The sequence below is a fragment of the Dipteris shenzhenensis genome, chromosome 25, assembly GCF_047967505.1.
Source record: "Dipteris shenzhenensis isolate YYH24624 ecotype China chromosome 25, Dip_SZ_1.0, whole genome shotgun sequence".
Lineage (NCBI taxonomy): Eukaryota > Viridiplantae > Streptophyta > Polypodiopsida > Gleicheniales > Dipteridaceae > Dipteris > Dipteris shenzhenensis.
Window position 1 is genome coordinate 29,659,024 of NC_141620.1, and position 19,635 is coordinate 29,678,658.

General features: G+C 38.3%; 1 pseudogene across 1 annotated transcript; it reads left to right on the top strand.

Moving 5' to 3' along the window:
* The first annotated feature begins 5,582 nt into the window (after positions 1-5,582).
* LOC147885723 (ent-kaurene synthase CPS/KS, chloroplastic-like) lies at positions 5,583-10,610 on the top strand (annotated as a pseudogene). The gene is made up of 14 exons (XR_015543474.1): positions 5,583-5,740; positions 6,025-6,107; positions 6,234-6,540; positions 6,661-6,844; positions 6,943-7,160; positions 7,325-7,445; positions 7,536-7,648; positions 8,102-8,328; positions 8,733-8,843; positions 9,070-9,168; positions 9,372-9,587; positions 9,705-9,843; positions 9,940-10,185; positions 10,324-10,610. The product of XR_015543474.1 is annotated as an ent-kaurene synthase CPS/KS, chloroplastic-like (transcript).
* Positions 10,611-19,635: the final 9,025 nt, after the last annotated feature.

A 19,635-nucleotide genomic window follows, 5' to 3' on the forward strand; every position in this document is an offset into this window, starting at 1 on the left:
CTGCTAGAGGACACTGTAGGTCCACTGATATTTTGTGACTGCTACATTGAATTCTGTGCAGCATTACCATTTTGTGCATCTACATCAATCATCACATTACCTCGTTTATACCAGCTGCTCATCTCATCAAAAACAACATCTCTGCTCACTGTAAACTTACGAGAAGAAGGGTTATACCATCTATATCGTTTCTGCTGCAGAGAATAACCAATAAAGATGCACTTCTCAGCCTTTGGATCCAACTTGGACCTCAACTCATCTGGCACATGAACATAGGCAATGCAACCATTGGCTCTCCCTGCCTCTAGAGTTACCATGTCCTCCTGCATAGGACTAGTTTTCTTGAGTTTGCTGCATATTCTGATTTCTACCACGGCCTGCAGATCTTCCTCCTCTACCTCTGCCTCTACCTCTTCCAGCATTTGAGTAGAAGAGACAGTTTCTTTTGAAGTTCCTCCTGAAGAAGATGCACCCCCATTTCTCTACTCTTCGGAAATTAGAAGAGCAAACAACTCTTTAAAATCAGGAAATTTTTCACGGACGGAAATGGATGTCCGGAAGTGTGCATAATCCTTTCCTAGACCATTCAAGGTCACAGAAACTAGATCATCATCTTCCACTGGCGACCCAATGGAAGCAAGTGCATCTGCAATTTTCTTCACCTTCATGTGGTAGTCATTGATGCTCAAATTTTCTCTCTGCACATTGTGCAACTCCTGTTTGAGCTGCATTTTCCTGGCTTGCATATTTGTGCTGTACATTTTTGCCAAAGTATCCCATGCCTCCTTTGGCGCACTTGCATCCTGAATATGCACAATCATAGAATCAGAAATACTGATAGACAGCTAGTACATAACTTTCCTAGCTCTCTCATGCCATCCTTTAAATGCCTACATTTCCTGCTGATTGGGAACATTAGGAAGAACTGGTTCTTCTTCATTTCCTGTAATGAACTCCCAATAGCCTTTTCCCATAAGGAAATTCATCATTCTAAACTTCCATGCCTAGGGAAGTTGTTCTTGTCAAGTTTTTCTGTGACAATCTGTGAAAGAGAATCAGACGCCATTACAGAACACTGCAAAATATTATGTCACTGCGAAAAACACAGCTTTTGCTTCACACGAGCAGATCTGCAAAACTGATGAAAGTGGTGTTTGACCACACAGTCACTTTCTAGTGACGATTTTGCATCAACAGGCAACAAGGATGATTCTGCAACTCCCAATATCTCTGCACACAGGCATACGATGCAATTTTTGCGACAACTTTTCACCGAGCAACCGAGCAGTGGTCGCACAGCAAAAACAGGGCCTTTTTCTGAGTGCCTGCGAAGAACTTTCGCCTTCAAAACGGGCCCGAAAATGGCCTTGAATCCAAAAAATAAAGTCACCAAGGGCTTCGCCCTTGCCCACAGCATATATTGCCCTCTCGCCATACCACGAAGGGCGTCTCAATCTGAGACAGTGCACTCTTGTAGTTCTGGTTGTGCTACCTGCAAAGATTTGCTCCCAAACTCGAAATAGGAAAGCAACACTGGTCCTCTTACCAGGACACCACGAACTTGGTTTGCTTTCTTGAGCTCCTTACGATGAACAAGGCTCTGATACCATGTGAAGATAGTGGGACAGAGAGAAGGAGTCTCACTTGTGGCTTTCTCACATGCACAATGGGGGAATACACACAAAGGTGGAGGCTGAAAACAGTTTTCCTCTTCTTAGTTGTGAAAGCCAAAAGAACTCTAGTACAAAGAAATAGAAGAACCCTATATGTGGGTCTCAAACCAAACTCAACTAAGGTGGCATACTAACTGAGCCACGAACTAGAGTAGATAAGGATAGCTATCATCCAGCTATCATTCGTGGGTGTACTACCAACCGAGTCTGGAGCTAACAAGTCGGTGACATAAATGCACAATGGTCACCCTGGCATAGCTCGATATCTTAACAGTATCGAGCTCCTTCACGGAGTGATTCTTCTCCAAACTTATTGTAAAGACTCATCAGTTTGATTCATAATGCAATCTCTCTTCTTGTTCATTCGTGATTATTATCTTGCTACAATTTTGATCGTGATTGTGAAAGAACGATATGTGACACTTCTCCCTACTCACATGTCACTTGATTGGCTACAACTGGCTCTACGTAAAGCCGAACGTGATGGAGAGACAATAAACGAGTGCGAGCGAAAGTTATCATCTGGATGTATGGTGCATGTAAGTTTCTTACCTCTTGATGTAATTAAGTAATTATTTGTGGCAATATACACTATAAAATAGATGCATCTTCATTGTTTTAATGATGCTCTTTTACAATACAAAAAGTACAGTGCATTATGGTCATATGGATGACATTTTTGCATGGAACGCATTGATTCAAAGAGAGTCACATATGATTGTGGAAGCATGGCTAACTTAACACAAGATAGCCGAGCAAGTGCTTCGAATACCAATCTTCTCTCCTCACAGTTGAATTATTATGGAACCATACGCGACATCTATGAAGTTGATTTCAGACGATTTAGTATTTTCATTCTTGATGTAAAATGGTTTAAAACTATTTACGACGGTCCCCATGCGATAGTGAGAAAAGATAGTAGCGGTTTCTTTGCAATAGACTTCACCAAACATTGGACCGATGAAAGTGATGCTTTTGTTCTTCCCGAGCACTGTGAGCAGGTGCATATTAATGATTTAATTAATCGAAGCATTCGTTTTTTAAGATCCATTGATACATGTACTTGAGCATAATTTCATATATATAATTGACGACATTTGGCACCCATCTTTAATATAGGTGGTTTTTCATCCCAATCGTTCTGATCCAAGATGGTGGTACGTGATCCAAGTTGCACCACGAAGTAAGCAAATTTTTGAAGATAGAGATGTGGATATGGAGATGCCACTACCAATGCTGGATCCAATTGATGAATCTAGTGAAGAAGATGTAGATCACCATATGAGCCAAGAGGAAGATGCGCATAATGACATCGCATGAGAGGAAGATAGAGATCACGATATTGAGGAAGAAGACAACGATCATCATGAATCACCACACTTTATTGAAGAAGATGATCAAATAACTTTAGGTGAATGTACGATGCTAGAGTACGATGATGATATAGATCAACTCGTTATAGAGTTGGAGATAGACTTGTTTGGCACCTTAGACTTGGCTCAAGATGAAACAATTGATGTAAATGCTCTTAATTGATTTTTTTCATCTCAAATTTGGACATGAATATATAAGCTTCAAAGGCTTGATGTACATGCTCTCATATTTTTATTCTCTATGAGATCAAACATGTATGAAAATTTAAAAAAATTTGTCATTGGAAAAAACTAACTTTTAAGGCCTATATGGAAAAAAAAACCTCTCTGGAAAACGTTGCTATAAAATAGTATATCAGTGTCGCTATATAGCAACCTTTATAAAAGTCGCTATATAGCGACGCTTTACGGAACCCGCTTTCCATCCCGATGATTAACGCCATGCAGGTGCTAAACGTCGGTATGTAAACATTGCAATAGGATCCGTGTGTAATAGTGTATAGGTTCAGCTTTTGCAAGAAAATGGAAATGTGTTATTGTATTCACAATTGTGATGTATCTATATATTCTTGGACTCTTTCCATGTTTACTAGACATTTGGACATTTTTCATGTTTACTACATGTTTGGTGCTTTTGCATGTTTGTTCTCCATATCACTTGTGTTTAAGTTTCACTTGTATTTAACTTTCATAAATACTTTATGCTAGTTATAGCTTAATGATGCACATGTAGGCCGGAGCTTGATAATGCACTGGCTAACTATGCATGATACAGTCTAATGATGATGAGTAGGATAGTCTAATAATGCATAGGTTGATGATTCAATATAGGAAAGTTAGGATGATAATGTGCAAGATCATTTGATGTTGCACAAGATGATGATGTTGCATAGGCAGGCTAATGATGATAAGTATAATGATGCATAGGTAGGGCAAGATCATGATGTAGAATGCCTTTCCATGTGCCATAGAAAAATAAGGTCAATAAACTCATAAATTGTAATGAATTACTTGCAAAATGCTAAGTCCCTTAAGGGCATTGAGAGAAAGGCACAAATATATGAATAGTAGAATTGTTCAAATAGGAATCATTATAGTAAGATATGTTGTATACAGTACATCACTCATGTCTAGAAAACTCAAGATTCGTGTAGAAGGAATAAGTAAATGTGACCCACTAACTTTTCATGTAAAAGGAATACATTAGAGTGACCCACTGACATTTCATGTGAAAGGCATACAATAGTGTGACCTGCTGATATTTCATATGAAATGCAAACACCCATTGACTTTCATAGTTCTAATGAGTGCTCAAACACCCATTGACTTTCATAGTTCTAGTGAGTGCTCAAACAAAATATTTTTTCAAGCCATTAATATCAAGGGAAATCCAAAGGTAGACACCCATTGAGAGAAATGTTTTTTCAAGTCATTAATATCAAGGGCAATCAAAGGAAGACACCCATTGACTTTCATAGTTCTAATGGAGACATGTGAAATGCACACACCCATTGACTTTCATAGTTCTAATGAGTGCTCAAACAAAATGTTTTTTCAAGCCATTAATATCAAGGGCAATCCAAAGGCTTAACTAGATTGGATCTTAACACTTCCCAAAAATCATATTAATGCCATGACTTTTAAACAACAGTACATACATGCATGTGGGTATTGCATCCTCCTATAGTGGTGAATCCAAGGGCTTTTGGATACAAAAGAGAAAACAAAGGATGTTAGGCTATTAAAATGTAATTTTTATAAGATAATAGTAATTTGAAACAAAGCACCTTAATTCACTTTTTAAAAATCTAGGGAGGAAATTCACAAAAGGAGTTCCAATCCTCCACTATAGGTGAAATTCAATCGCAAAAAATACACTCTAAGCTGGTTTCTAAGAGCACTTGTTCTAACCCGTCAAGGTCGATGCTGGACAGGAAAACTTCTTGTATACGGGAAAGCCCTGAGGGAAGCTTTTCCTTAGAATGAAAGTGGCTCACGCTGTGAGCCACTTTCATTCTAAGGAAAAGCTGATTTCAGGGTTTACCCGTACGTTGAGGGCCCTGTCGGAGGTCTGATGTACTCTGATTAATTACCAATCGTCTCCAGACCACTTTGCATTCTCTTCGTCTTCCAACTCTGATGGCCACATCCTAGCCATCTTCCCAGTTGCCTCGATGTGACATGAGACCATACGGATGTGATGTTTTCTAGTCGTAAGTGCATCTTCCAACTTGATGTTACGTGAGACCGTACGTGATAGAAAAAAACCGTTCAAATTTTGTTGAAAAAACATTTTAAATATGAAAAAAACCGACTAATTTTTGTTGTGCCTTTAGAATGCGGCTGAGATTTTGATATTTTAGTGTAAAAACAGGCAAATGTGTATGTTTTGAGAGGCTTACTTGGAGATTGCCCTTAATTTGACTACTCGACCGTCACCGTCACCGAGGATCTCGACGAGACGCACCTAAAATGTGTCTTTAAAATGGTGTCGTCTCACTCGTTACACCATCACCATGGCTCTCTCTTCCTACTTTCCCCTCCCGCCTCACTACCTCTCTCACAGAGAATCAGTGCACTGCCTCCATGCTTCCACCTACTCCGCCTCACGCGGCCTCCAGCGCATGTTCAAGCTCCGCAGCACCAAATTGGAAGACCAACAGTACCAGCTGCGCCACAGCTTTCGACCAATCGGTACGCTCTCTCACCATTTCCTTTTTCCACCTGAAAGATTCAAACCTCAATTACCAACCGGCTCTACAATTATGCCAACGCCGCTCAGCAGAATCGGCACTCACACTGCACACACAATATATCGCCAGCCTTGATCACGTCAAACCGTCGCATCTGCGATCAAGCTCGATCAACTTAGAATTTCATTACAGTATGAGGTATCTACATTTCGTGTGAACCTAAAGAGTAAACAGCCGTCGCCTCTCCGCCTCAAAATATGTCTACTTATGTATGTTGCTAAACAGCGGTTGCAGTCAATATCAACACGGATGAGGATGTTCCAGCGGTCTCAAGCGAAGACGCTCCGATTCGAGAAGCTTCCCTGCGGGTATAAGTTTGCACAAATATTTAGGCTGCCATGTTTTGACCTCAACCCCGCCCTTAACCATGTTATTATCTCACAACTTTTATGCTGCTAGTATGCTAATATTTCTGGTCTATATTCTCAACACAGGTTGGAGATAATGCGGAAAATTTGAGAGAGTGGATCGAAACGATCAGGGATATGTTTCGTTCCATGACCTGTGGTGAGATATCTATTTCTGCCTATGACACGGCCTGGGTTGCATAAGTGCCAGATTTAAATGGCAAGAGTGGACCTCAGTTCCCAAGTTCTGTCGAATAGCTTAAAAGGAACCAGCTTCCTGACGGCTCCTGGGGTGATAAAGAGTTGTTTCTCGCTTACGACCGTGTTTGCAGCACTGTTGCCTGCGTCGTAGCCTTAAAGACATGGAACACGGGCGAGGAGAATATAAAGAGAGGTGTCCACTGTCAATCGTATACTCCATCAATTGTTTTATCTCTATCGTGCGCTGCTAATTCACTCAATCAAGGGCGACTCGCAACAATATGTTGTAAAATGTTTATATTCTAATTCCCAGGTTTGGAATTCATCCACGGTACTGTGGCCAAAATCGAAGAAGCAGTGGACGACTACATGCCAATTGGGTTTGATGTCGTTTTACCCGCGATGTTGGAAGATGCAAAAGATCTGGGTCTGGACCTTCCGTATGATGCACCGATGGTGATTTGTATACAAGAAGAGCGCATAAGGAAGCTAAAGAGGTGAGAACGTGGTATCTACATTGAGTAGCAATGTGGACTTTGATTGGACTCATTGCAGGATAAGTGAAGTTAATATTGTTATGCTGCGCACAATGCAGGATCCCCATGGAACTACTTCACACTTATCCCACCACGTTGTTGCATTCTCTGGAGGGTTTACACAGGATAGTGGATTGGAGCAGGCTTTTGAAGTTGCAGTCGAACAATGGTTCATTTCTTTTCTCACCAGCCTCTACCGCTTGTGCACTGAAGTATACTGGAGACCGAAAGTGCCTCGAATATGTAACTTTGACACTACAAAGGTTTGATAATGCAGGTATTTTTGTAGAATCAGGCAATCGAGATTAAAATATACATCGTTTGAACGATTGCATTTTGCATGTTGACCAAGACAATGTAGCTTAGTTATTTTGGTAAAAGCAAGGCAAGGTACTTTGATACTATTATGATGGACTCACTAAGCCGTGCAATGTTGGGTAGTGCCTAATGTATATCCCATTGATTTGTTCGAGCGTTTGTGGATCGTGGATCGCCTCGAGAGGCTAGGAATCTCACGCTACTTCAAAAGTGAGATCAAAGATTGTTTAGACTATGTATACAGGTGAGAGATGGGTGATTGTAAGAGAGACAATGACGACAATAATATAGGTTTTGCATGAGAGAAATTGTTATTCTAAATTGAATTGGACAGGCATTGGACGAAGACCGGAATCACATGGGCTAGCAAGTCAGATGTCTACGACATAGGCAACACAGCGATGGGATTCCGATTATTACGTCTTCATGGCTATGACGTTTCTCCAGGTAGAGAATGAACCAGCACTGTCATGGACCGTAGCTATGTATCTCAAACTTTGTAATTAGCATGATAACCAAGTCATCTCAAACCATCACATCGAGCAGTATCATCATCTTGTTGTCTATCTAATCTTTTGTTAAATTACAGTTCAAGCTTATCACCTTCTTGTAGTATCTTAGCAATACCAGTTATAGGCATATAAATCCATAGTATCAAGCCATGCTTGAAATTTTCAAAGCTGATCTTTTATCTTGTTTGCTCAATCTTGATCCACCTGTTTCCCTATAGCCCTCTTGGATCTTGGCAACCTATGTTTTTGCCTTGTTCACAATGTGCAAACCTAGCTTATGGCTATGTATATATTGTGCTTGATCTTTTCTATAAACAGGGATTTGTTTCGTTTGTCTTGTTGCATGTCCCTATCGCTAAGATAACGTTTTGATCATCACCCCTTGCAGACGTCTTCAATCGCTTCATGAAAGATGATTGGCTCTTCTCCTTCAAGGGACAAATGACCCAATCCGTGACTAGCATGTATAATCTGTATCGAGCCTCACAAACGATGTTGCATGGTGAAACCATCCTAGACGACATCAAGCATTTCACCAGAATTTCTCTCCAAGACAAAGTGGAGAAGAATGAGATCCAAGACAAGTGGATTATCACTAAAAGTCTCCATAGTGAGGTAATCTCACAATTCTCACATTTACATTTTGTAATCTTTTAAGATGTCCAAGCTACTATGTGATGCAAAACGAAGTACATACGATGAAGTATGTTTGAGTGAAGTAATTTCTAAGGGTGCTCGTAAATGTACCTATTATAACTTGTATTTTCTTGTGAACTTAGAACATCTATTAATACACAACTTAGGGATATCTTCTTAGATATTATGATGGGTAGATGCACGTATATTATACATTCATTTATTTTGTTAGTGTGGCACTTGATAATCTCAGTCATGAACTAATAAAAGTCGAATTACTCCATGGACATGGAATACAAGCGTTGTAGAATGTTTGTCCTTATTCCATTCATTGAATAATCTTCACTTTTTCGTTTACTAATTTTGAGCATATTAATTTTCAGGTAGAGTATGCGCTCAATTATCCATGGTATGCAAGCCTTCCACGTATCGAGACAAGACTATCTAGATCAATATGGAACTAATGACATATGGATTAGAAAATCCTTATACATGTAAGCTCTTTACTCTAATCAATATGAATCTAATGATATATGGATTGGGAAGTCCCTATACAAGTAACCTTTTTGGTAACCATCACATCATCATTATAGTATATAATTATACAAAGTTGGGACAAATATCCTTCTTTCTCCTCATCCCATTGTCTTCATGAGCTCTTCATGAAATGTCAAGGTCCAATCCGCTCATATATTGTCTATGTATATGTTGTACTTGTAGGATGCCTTTTGTCAGTAATGAAACCTTCTTAAATCTAGCCAAAGCAGACTATAACTTGTGTCAAACATTTCATCAAAGGGACCTTGCTCAACTAATCAGGTGACATTATAATTTCACCTCATTTGTCATTACTTCTCATTCTTAGAATGGTGCTCATGATTTCTTCTTATCATCATAACAAAAAATGCACCTATGTCCTCAACCCCTCAACCCAAACAAATTCCAAATTTTAGGGACATTATAAATTCATAATAACAATATGTGTTCGTAAAATATCTCTAACATTTCTCTATAAAATATAGATGGAACAAGGAGTGCCAATTTGATAAGCTTAGCTTTGCTCGTCAAAAGATGATGGAGTGCTTTTTCTCTTCAGCAGCTACAATATTTAAACCTGAGTATGCACTTGCAAGACTAGTATGGACAAAGTGTAGTGTCCTTACTACTATAATTGATGATTTTTTTGACATCAAAGGATCTATTGAAGAGCTCACTACATTCTTGGATGTAGTGAAGAGGTCTATTCTTTCTCAACTCTCAATACAACATACAATTTATATTCAATCTAGATTCTCAAGGGCACCTTGCACTCCTTGGATAGTAGTACTAAGAATATTGGTTTTCTTTATCTACAGTTGGGATCCTTCACTAATAAAGAGCTCCTCCCATGAAACAAGGATATTGTTTATGGGCCTCTATAATAGTATTAATGCTATCAATCAAGAGGCTCTTGCATGTTAAGGATGAGACATTAGTTCTGAGTTAAGATATACTGTAAGTTTGCTAAAGTGCATACCATATAGTCTTTCTTTATTATAAATTTGCTCATATTTATGCATGCTAAAGTAATGAATTTAATGTCATTGGTAGTGGACAAGATGGATCACCACCATATGGACTAAAGCTAAGTGGACAAGCTCACAATACTGTCCAAATTTTGAAGAATACTTTGAGAATGCAAAACCTTCGTTTGGATTAGAGCCAATTGTGGAGGCTACACTCTTCTTTCTGGGTGAAAGGCTACCAGAAAACATTTCTACTAGTAAGGAGTTTTTCAAAATAATGGACTTGGTTAACATTGTGGGGCGCTTGAATAACGATATTCAAAGCTATAAGGTTACTGTTCATTCTTGTGTGTATATGATACTTGAGAAACAATTAGTGTCCTTTTGGTTTTTAAAAATTTTATTCAAAGGACTTGCATGCCATATGCTAACTAGAGTTCTAAATTTTTGAATTGTTGGCTTTTTGTAGAGAGAAACATCTCAAGGAAAATATTCAAGTGTGAGCATCTTCCTACGAGAAAATCCAAGGGCTACAGAGGAGGATGCTATCAATCATTTTAAGGTTTTAATAGATCAAAGCATGGTTGAATTGGTACAAGAAAACCGAAAGAGTAAAAGCATACCAAAGCAATGCAGAGAACTATATTTCAATTCCGCTAGAATCACAAATCTTTTCTACCATAGATGTGATGGTTTTTCATCACTATTGAGATGCACCAACATGTCAACTCAGTAATATATGCCAAAGTACCTTGAAAATTTCACAATTCATGAACCGAGATACATCTACTCATGTATAAATAATTTCTAAGAGTTGTATTCAACTCATTCCTTGATGTCGTAAGGTCATTTGATGAGCATTAGACATCATGCCTAAGAGTTGTAATCTTCTCATAGCTTGTATAAAGAATCTCTAAGAGTTTTATTGAGATCAATGTACCTACTCCTTGTACTTCCTCACAAAGAAGAACATAGTTTCCTTCATGCTATCATATATTGGATTGTTACATTGTTTGAGCTATTGTTAACTTAGAACGTTGTCACAAAACTATAGGAATCTTTTTTCCAAAAATCCACCCATATGCTGAAAGGAAAGCTCTAGATGCCACATGTTTCTATGTAGACAACAATAATCTTGCAAGCATGCCAATGTTTCTAAGGAAAATAAATTGTTCAAGTATCTTGACATCAATTCAACGTCTCACCCATATCAATACAAAACATGAAGCACATACAAGAATTAAGAGTTATATTGTAGCACTCTACAAAATTCATGTGTGATTCTATATCGAAAGAAACATGTGAATAGATAAATGCAACTTAGCCATGTGGTTTATGTTTAAAAATTACTCCTTTTCCTTTCATTTTATGTGGCTATTTATTAATCTACAATTATGATATGTTATTTTTCATTTAGATTATAATGCATATCCTATTTCATCTAAGCATAATTGTATGTGAATCTTGGGTCTTTGCGGGCAAATTACATCACTCAGAGATTAGACCTTATGAGAACACAGATGTTTTGGAAATATGAATAAGCCTTATGCTTTCATATCAACAATACAAAAAAGTGAGAGTATAATATTCTCTTATCTTTATTTGGAGAAGCCATCATCAATTTTTGGAAAATCAAAGAGTGGGTTTGATGTTGATGTAGAATGAAATGTTGATTGGGATTCTATTTTATAGAAGAAAACTGCATTTCCTACTAAAACATGCATTTGGAACTTAAACACCTTGAAAATTTTCACTCCCTAATATGTCGACCAACTTGGCAAAATAGCAACTGCTGTGATTGCTCTACCACTAGCTTGGTGGTGCCATATTCACGATTCAATAAGAAACATATTAAGAATTGGTAACATAGATTCATGTAGTTGATTGCTCTAGGGTCATTGTTTGCTTGGGTGTAGCCATTTTTGGCGAGTTTCACGGAATATTCTGTATATGGGTATCTTGCATGACCCATAACTTATGGATTGCTCAATGAAATTTCGCAAACTTTGTCTTCAAGTTGTAGTACACATTCCAACTTCAACATGAGACCAAAAAATTATGGAATATTGATTTGGAACAAGACCATTAAAGCATTACAAGTGCTATCCTGAAGAATAGAGGATATAGAAATTTATTAAAAAACATTAATTATTTCTTTTGTACATACATGCAACCAAGCATTCAAAAGTACACTACATGAGCTTCTCCTCAAGCCAAGGACACACCTATATGAGAGCATTAGGTACTGGTTAACGGGCTTCTAATGTTGTACTAAAGTGATGCACACCACTTTGATGGCACACTCCATATCTTTTTTTTATTTGTTGAAAAACAAAACGAATTTAAAATGTGGAATCCAAACTAGTGGCACTACTGCATGGTGGTCTTCAAACATTGATAGTTGTTGATATTGATATCTAGATTCACCCTAAAATGGAAGAAGCTGAAAATATGCAATTTGTGCATGTGCGAATATCTTTTAATAAATCCAACACTATTTACAATTTTGAATTGTTTCTTTTTCCATGCACTTGCTTGATAAATGGATCATAAGCATGCCAAAGGTAATTGCGTTTTGTAATACATAACATCCAACCCAATAGTGTGCCCTTTAGCCTATTTGTATTTTGAAGTATTTTAGGCCACATTGCACTTGTTTGGGATATCCAATTCTACTAAACTGTATTGTTAGAGGGGGAAAACCCACGAATTTTAAATTTTCACACCTCTCACGATCATCCATCTAATCTAGGAATATTAAGTACTTGCAACTTGCCTCCACCTTGTAACCCGCATGATGCAATGTTCATGATCAGTCTAGAATAGACCCAAAGAATCTAGCTTATGAGATGAGCAGAGAATAGAAGACAACTTACCCCAAAACAATACAATGCACGCCAACGGCAGCATGCAGCTCACCATGGCTTGCAAGAGAAGAAGCTAGGGGATGCAAGACAGGAAAGCTGAAAAGCTTGGTTAAGGCACAAAGAACAGATTGTGGGTCGAGGAAAGCAATGGCACGTTATCAAAAAAAGCAATGGAAGACACTTTTGCAACATTTGCGAAGGGAGGAAAAATGAGAAGAAAGAAGATTCCTTGCAGAGTAGCAACAAGAAGCAATTGCAGATGCACGCATTTGATCATTGCCACTAGAGCAAAGAGCATGAGCTATGGTGACATGATTGGTGGGAGCATTCGAGGTAGCAACATCAAGCCATACCAATCTATAGTCTTCACAAGCTTTAGCATGCACCCTAAAGTTCATAGAGTAACAACCCTACCAACACCTCAGAAGATATATGCCCAAGAAGCTATGCTCTCTAAGCTGAGAAATGGACTTTCGAAAGTGTAAGGGGTGCATATCTTAGATCAACTAGCTGCAAAGAGGGAAACATTAGTTATCTTGGTGTCCCTTGAAACAAAGGAGAAATGGCTTGGGCACACAATGTTGAAGATGTTGTCAATCAAAAGGACCAACATGGCTCCATCGGTTGAACCTAGAGCAAAAGCAATGAATGATAATCCCGATCCGAGAAGTTTGTGGGCTTCAACAGAATGCAAGATAAGGAGAGATAGCCTAAGTGCGAAAGTTATGGCTAGAGTGACAATGTTTTGACATGAAAATATGAGAGTTTATCCAAATAGAAATTGCTTTTTTTTTAAATGGATGGGATACAAGGTGTTTGATGAGAACATCATACACATGCTTGATACAATGCAGGCCAGTGGTGCCTAAACTAGTCCAGTGGTTGTTCATGATTGAGCTTTGGGATAGCTTTCTTGTTTCATTTCTTAAACCATGCTTGGAATTAATGTGATTATCCTAAACCAGCCCAATGGTTGGGACCTCATGCAATTGTGGCTGGTTCAGCTCAAACACAAGCTATGTGATTGTCCTAAACCAATGGGTTTAAAAAAACATTAGTTGTTGACTAGCTCGGTGGCATGGTTGAGCAAACATTAATAGCAATATATTTTGCAATAGAAAAGAAATATATTGTTATTTTACTAAACCAGATGAGTGGTTGGAACATCATGCAACCGTGGCTACTTCAACTCATTCACCAATTGTGTGATTGTCCTAAACTAGTGTGGTTGAGAAGACATTAGTTGTTGACCATCCCGGTGGTTGAAATTACTGCTTTTCTTAGTACTTAAATTAGTTAAATTTAATTTCCTACTATTTGTGTCATATATCGCTTAATTTATAGATTGGAATGGCTTGGACTTAATGTGATTGTCCTAAACCAGCCCGATGCTAGCTCAAGACAAACATCAATATATGTTATGTACTAATTGTGAAATTTAGAAATGAAAAGTAATATACTTGTTAGTTAGGCTAAACCATCCCGGTGGTTCAAATCGTGCTAGTGTCATTTACCAGCCCAGTGGTTGCAATTGTGATTATCCTAAACAAGCCTGGTAGTTGAAATTATTGTTGTCCTAAACGTGTCCTAAACAAGCCCAGAAATTGAAATTATGACCGTGTCCTAAATCAACCTTGTGATTGAAATTTTGATTGTCATAAACGAGTTTAGTAGTTGAAATTGTGACTATCCTAAACCAACATGATGGTTGAAATTTTTTTGTTTTGCTAGTAGCTTGATTAGTGTAATTATTAGATGACTAGTTCAATTTAGATTCATTATATGTGACTATATTAAACCAGCCCAGGGGTTGAAATTGTTTCATTTTTCCATAGATTGATTACTTTAATTAGATTGCATTTTTGTGCATACTATGTTTTGTAGTGTTTCATATTGTTTTAGTAGTGCAAAAGGAGGACTCACTATACTATTGTTTCATTTAAAAGGGGCTCACTGTATCGTTGGTCCCGCATGTTGGATTAGAAGATGGATTTGTATCTCAAGTTCATGGATCTGAATCCTGACATTTCAATTGGGCAAAGGAGATTTGAGCATTGTAAGCCCTGGTACATTAGAAAACTCAAAAACAGAAATGTTTGTTGTTGTAAAACACGCATAGACTTTGACGTGGCCCAATAAACTATGAATGACATGAGACCTGCTCATGTTGGAGCATTTCTCCATGGGGATTGATGCTCATGTCTCCCAATGAATGCATAGTCTATAGGCCACTTGGATCCTCATCACGTGTTGCAAGGGAGAGCACATTTTGTAGCCTAAGGTCTCTATGGGAGCCAGTGGTTTGTCCAAAGGGAGACCATGAGTGTGGCACCACATTAAATGCATTGGTGGAACATGAAAGCATTGCACTCTACAATTAAGTAGAAGACATTTCATGTATGTCCAAATGAAATGAGGTAAACACCTCCTCCTCCATGGCCTCATGAGGTAATGGTGGAGGGCTACTATCACCATCACTCCATGCATCCATAATGGTCCCCCCTGAAGATCCCACCTCATATCACCGATGCTTTGCCTGCTCATGACCAGTATAGGGTAACATATGCAGGTGTGGAACTGCATCTTGTATCGAATTAGAAAAGGAGCATAAATGAAAAAATTGAACACCCATACTTTTCTCAATCAGCCTCAACATTTTAACAATTACCATGGATACGGTCGCATTCCATTCTCCGTACTTTGAGATGTGACTGAGTGTAATTGTACGAGCATGATACATGTTTGCTCAACCAGGCCTCAACCACATTTCTTGATTGTGAAGACGGAGGGATTCATCCTCACTGGAGGTGGTTGTTGAAGATGAAGACATCCTATAAATAATAACTCAAAATGTTAGTCTGAAATGTTAGCTAAGCCAGCAGCCCTTGAAATTTTTACCCAAATTCTATGTAATGCATCTATTAGCGTGTCTGTACTATGAAAACGTGTCTATACATGCATCTATTACACAGTATAGATGTGCTAATAGATGTGTTTTTAGACATGTTATTTGGTTTTAAACCTTCATGAACCAAACCTTTTCCTCACTTTGCCATGTTTGCTTTCCTTAGCTTGTTTTTCCATCTCCAAGATTAGCTCATCCCTAAGCATCTACACCTCATCCCCATGCATACACATTCATCTCCAAGCATACAAGAGAAGAAGGTGAAGAAGGCGACCACAAGAGAAGAAGGAGAAGAAGCTTTTCATACCTCTACCCAAGGTAAGTCTTTTGTCAATTGCTCTTCTCTCTCAATCTATGATGCTTTTTGTACTTGTGGAAAGATGTTTTCTTTAGATTTTTCCTCTTTTGCATGAAAAAAGAATGTTTTTGGGAACTTTTGTTTTATGTGGAGGTTGGTCGCTCTGTCGCTGTCAGAGTTTTGTCGAGATTTGGTGTTAGAACATGTCAAGTTATTTTTGAACTGTGTACCTACATGCATTGGTAGCCGTGTGTATAGGCACGCTTTGACAATTTGATATTCTTCTCCTTCCCATTTCATTTTCCCTTATCCTTCTTCCCCTTTTCCTTCTCCTTCTCCTTCTCATTCCCTTTTCCTTTTTCTTCTCCTTCTCACTCTCATCCCCCTTCTCATTTCTTAATTTTCCCATACTCATTCCTTCTTCTTCTCCTTCTCTTTCTCTTCCCTTTCTCGATCCTTTCCTTCTTCTTTCCCTTGCATGCATGTTTAAGTTGAATTTTCAATACCTTAAGCATTCACAAATGAGATGGGGTAGGTTGTATGAATTGTTCTTTCCTTCTAGTTGATGGTCATGCATAAAGCATTATGCATTGGATGTTCGTGCATGAAGCTTTAAAAATTTAAAGCAATAAGCATATGCTCAATTCACATGAATAAAGATTTGATGCATATGTTTCATATGCATAACTCTTTACTCGGGGGGGTCACTATGTATAAACCCTCTATATCACGTGCGTTCAAGGCCTATATTTAAAGTCCCTTATCTGTAAAAAATTTCATTAATAAAATGTACCCCTTTTCTATACAAATCTGTAAATTTTTTTCAAAACTATTTTAAATAGTCCCTTATGTATATTTATTTCTGTAAATTTTAGAAATAAAAAAAATCCTTCTGTTGAACTCACGTGATAGGGTTACATATGATGAGTGACCTCCCCGAGACTCTTTAAAGCTTTATGCATATGTATAGGGGTAGAGCATGATCTTTTATGCTTGTGGAAAGAGGGAATGCATGATAAAAAACAAAGGGATTGCATGAGGGAAATTGGGATAAAGCATGAGGGCGGGATAGGGAAAGAGGGCATGATGGAAATAAGGGAATGTATAATCTATTTCCTCTTATTCTCTTCCTCCCCTTTTTTCTTCTCTTTTCTTGTCTGCTCTTCTTCTCTTCTCTTCTAATCTTTTAATCTTCTTCTCTTCTATTCTTCTCTTCTATTCTTCTCTTCTTTTCTCTCTTCTTCTCCTCTTCTCTTCCTTCATTCTTTTCTTTCTCCTCTTCTATTCTTCCTTTTCTTCTTCTTTCTCTTATTACTCCAAGTCTGAATGCTCTACTCATTACTTGCCTTATTTTTTGTGTCTTTGTGTATTTGTAGTTCATCACGTGGCAAGGAAGCTCTTTAGTATGTTGACCTGATTCTTGAGATAGCCTCTTGCAGCAATTATATAATAGTTTGGGGCACCCTCCCACTGCACAAGAGTTATATACATATATGATAAGCACTCAAAACACCCCGCATGAGTTGAGAGTATAGACTCCAAACGACCCCACACCCAAACCACCTACGATCACTGTTGTGGAGTCAAGGCAACCCAGTAGTAGGGAGAGTGGCCACACACGATGCATGGCATAGTGCTTTGGGGGCGGGGATGATTGAGATGCAGACATGCCAGAGGGTGATGGTATGATATACTATGATATCAATGAGACAGGTGGCATCTTACAAGATTCACGAGGGAAATAAGCCATGTCCTTCATGCTCTTTGTAGTTCATAAGAACTAAAAGATTGCTTTACTCCATTCAAAGAGTAGAAAGAAAGTTTGGCTGAGGATACCAGCAAGAGTTTATGCAGGAGGTACCCCAATAATGAACACCATCACAACAAGACAAAGCACCGATAGACGTGCACACAGACGCGTTTACTGAACTAAAAAAAAACTTACGGGCACGTCTATTTGCACATCTATTTACACTCGGGGGGGTCACTATGGATAAACTCTCTATATCACGTGCGTTCAAGGCTTATTTATAAAATGCCTTATCCGTATATTTTTCATTAACAAAATGTACCCTTTTTCTATACAAATCTGTAATTTTTTTCTAAAATCATTTTAAATACTCCCTTATGTAAGTTAAATTTTGTAAATTTTAGAAATTAAAAATATCCTTCTGTTGAACTCACGTGATAGGGTTACATAAGATGAGTGACCCCCCCGAGTATTTACACGTCTAGAGACCCACATCTAACAGCGCATCTATATAGGAGACAGACGTGCATATAGATGTAGATATAGATGCATAAATAGGCGCTCTACTAGAAAATTTAAACAACAGATAGACGCATCATTAAATGTGTGTATAGACTCATTTATAAATGATCTTATAGACGCTTTTATAGATGCGCAAATAGATGCTCCTCGAACAAACAGACACGTATATAGATGTGTGACGCTCCAATTTTGTATGTGAAATATTTTGGAATATATATCACAGATAGTGTTCAAAAAGGATGGTTTTGATGTTTTGAAGGTTTTGGGAAAGTTTGGTGTTGGTCGAAAAATTTTGGTTTTTGTCCATTATGGTGTCGATTGGATTTTATGGCTTGATTTTGAGTTGGTTAGAGAAATAATTTGAAGAAACTCTGTATGAGAGAATTTTAGATCTTGTTGAGTAGAAAAACTTTGTCCTAGTGAAGAATTTGTGGTTCACTCGTTTGCATGCCTGTATGGAGGTCAGAAGTTGCTAACAAAGTGGTTTTGAGCTAAAAGTGCATCTAGATTTCCATGTCAAGAGTTGCAGGCATTAGACGAAGGTCGAGATGGAAGAATTAGCCATGAAAGGTCAATGCAAAGGGAAAGAAGAGGGTTCGATCATCGAGATGAGCTATTGAGCTTGTCCATGGGATCTACGAGGCAAGCATGGTGAAGCTCCGAACAGGGCCATTTTCATGCTAAAAGTGCACACTAAAAGAGACGTAGCATTCTGTACACGTTTGCTATCAAAAGCGCACGCTAAAAGAAGGTGAAAAGCACATGCACGCTTTTCGAGAAAAGCTATTTTTGGCCAAATTTGGGGGCTTTTGGCCGTCTTTTTTTGGAGTCGTGAAAGGCTATAAAAGAAGAGGAGATCATGAGAAGGAGAACACACAATCCAACGCATGCATATCGAGGCAGAGCGAAAGAGAAGAGAAGGCACGCATCTCGAGGTTGCTCGAGTGAAGAGAAGGCACGCATATTGAGGCGCTGCGAAAGTGACAATAGCGCACACGAATTGAGGCAACGCAAAGAAGATGATAAGATCAAGATATTTTGAGAGTGAGAGTGAGAGTGTGATTGAGATTTGATCATCTGATCATCTGATTTGAACATCTTCATGCGAGTGAGAGTGAGAGTGAGATAGCTCAAGGGTGGACGGGTGGTATTGAGCTCCATCACAGAGTGATTCTTCTCCAAAATTATTATAAAGACTCATCAATTTGATTCATACTGCAATCTCTCTTCTTGTTCATTCATGATTATTATCTTGCTACAATTTTGATGGTGATTGTGAAAGAACGGTGCGTGACAAGATGCGTTTATAGACGCACTGATAGACATGCTACATAATATTTTTTAAATTTACAGAATGCTGTGTATGTTGTGTATGCTATGTAGTTACAGGAATCCCATTTCCACATTGTGTAATTCAATTCTTATAGCCAACCGCACTT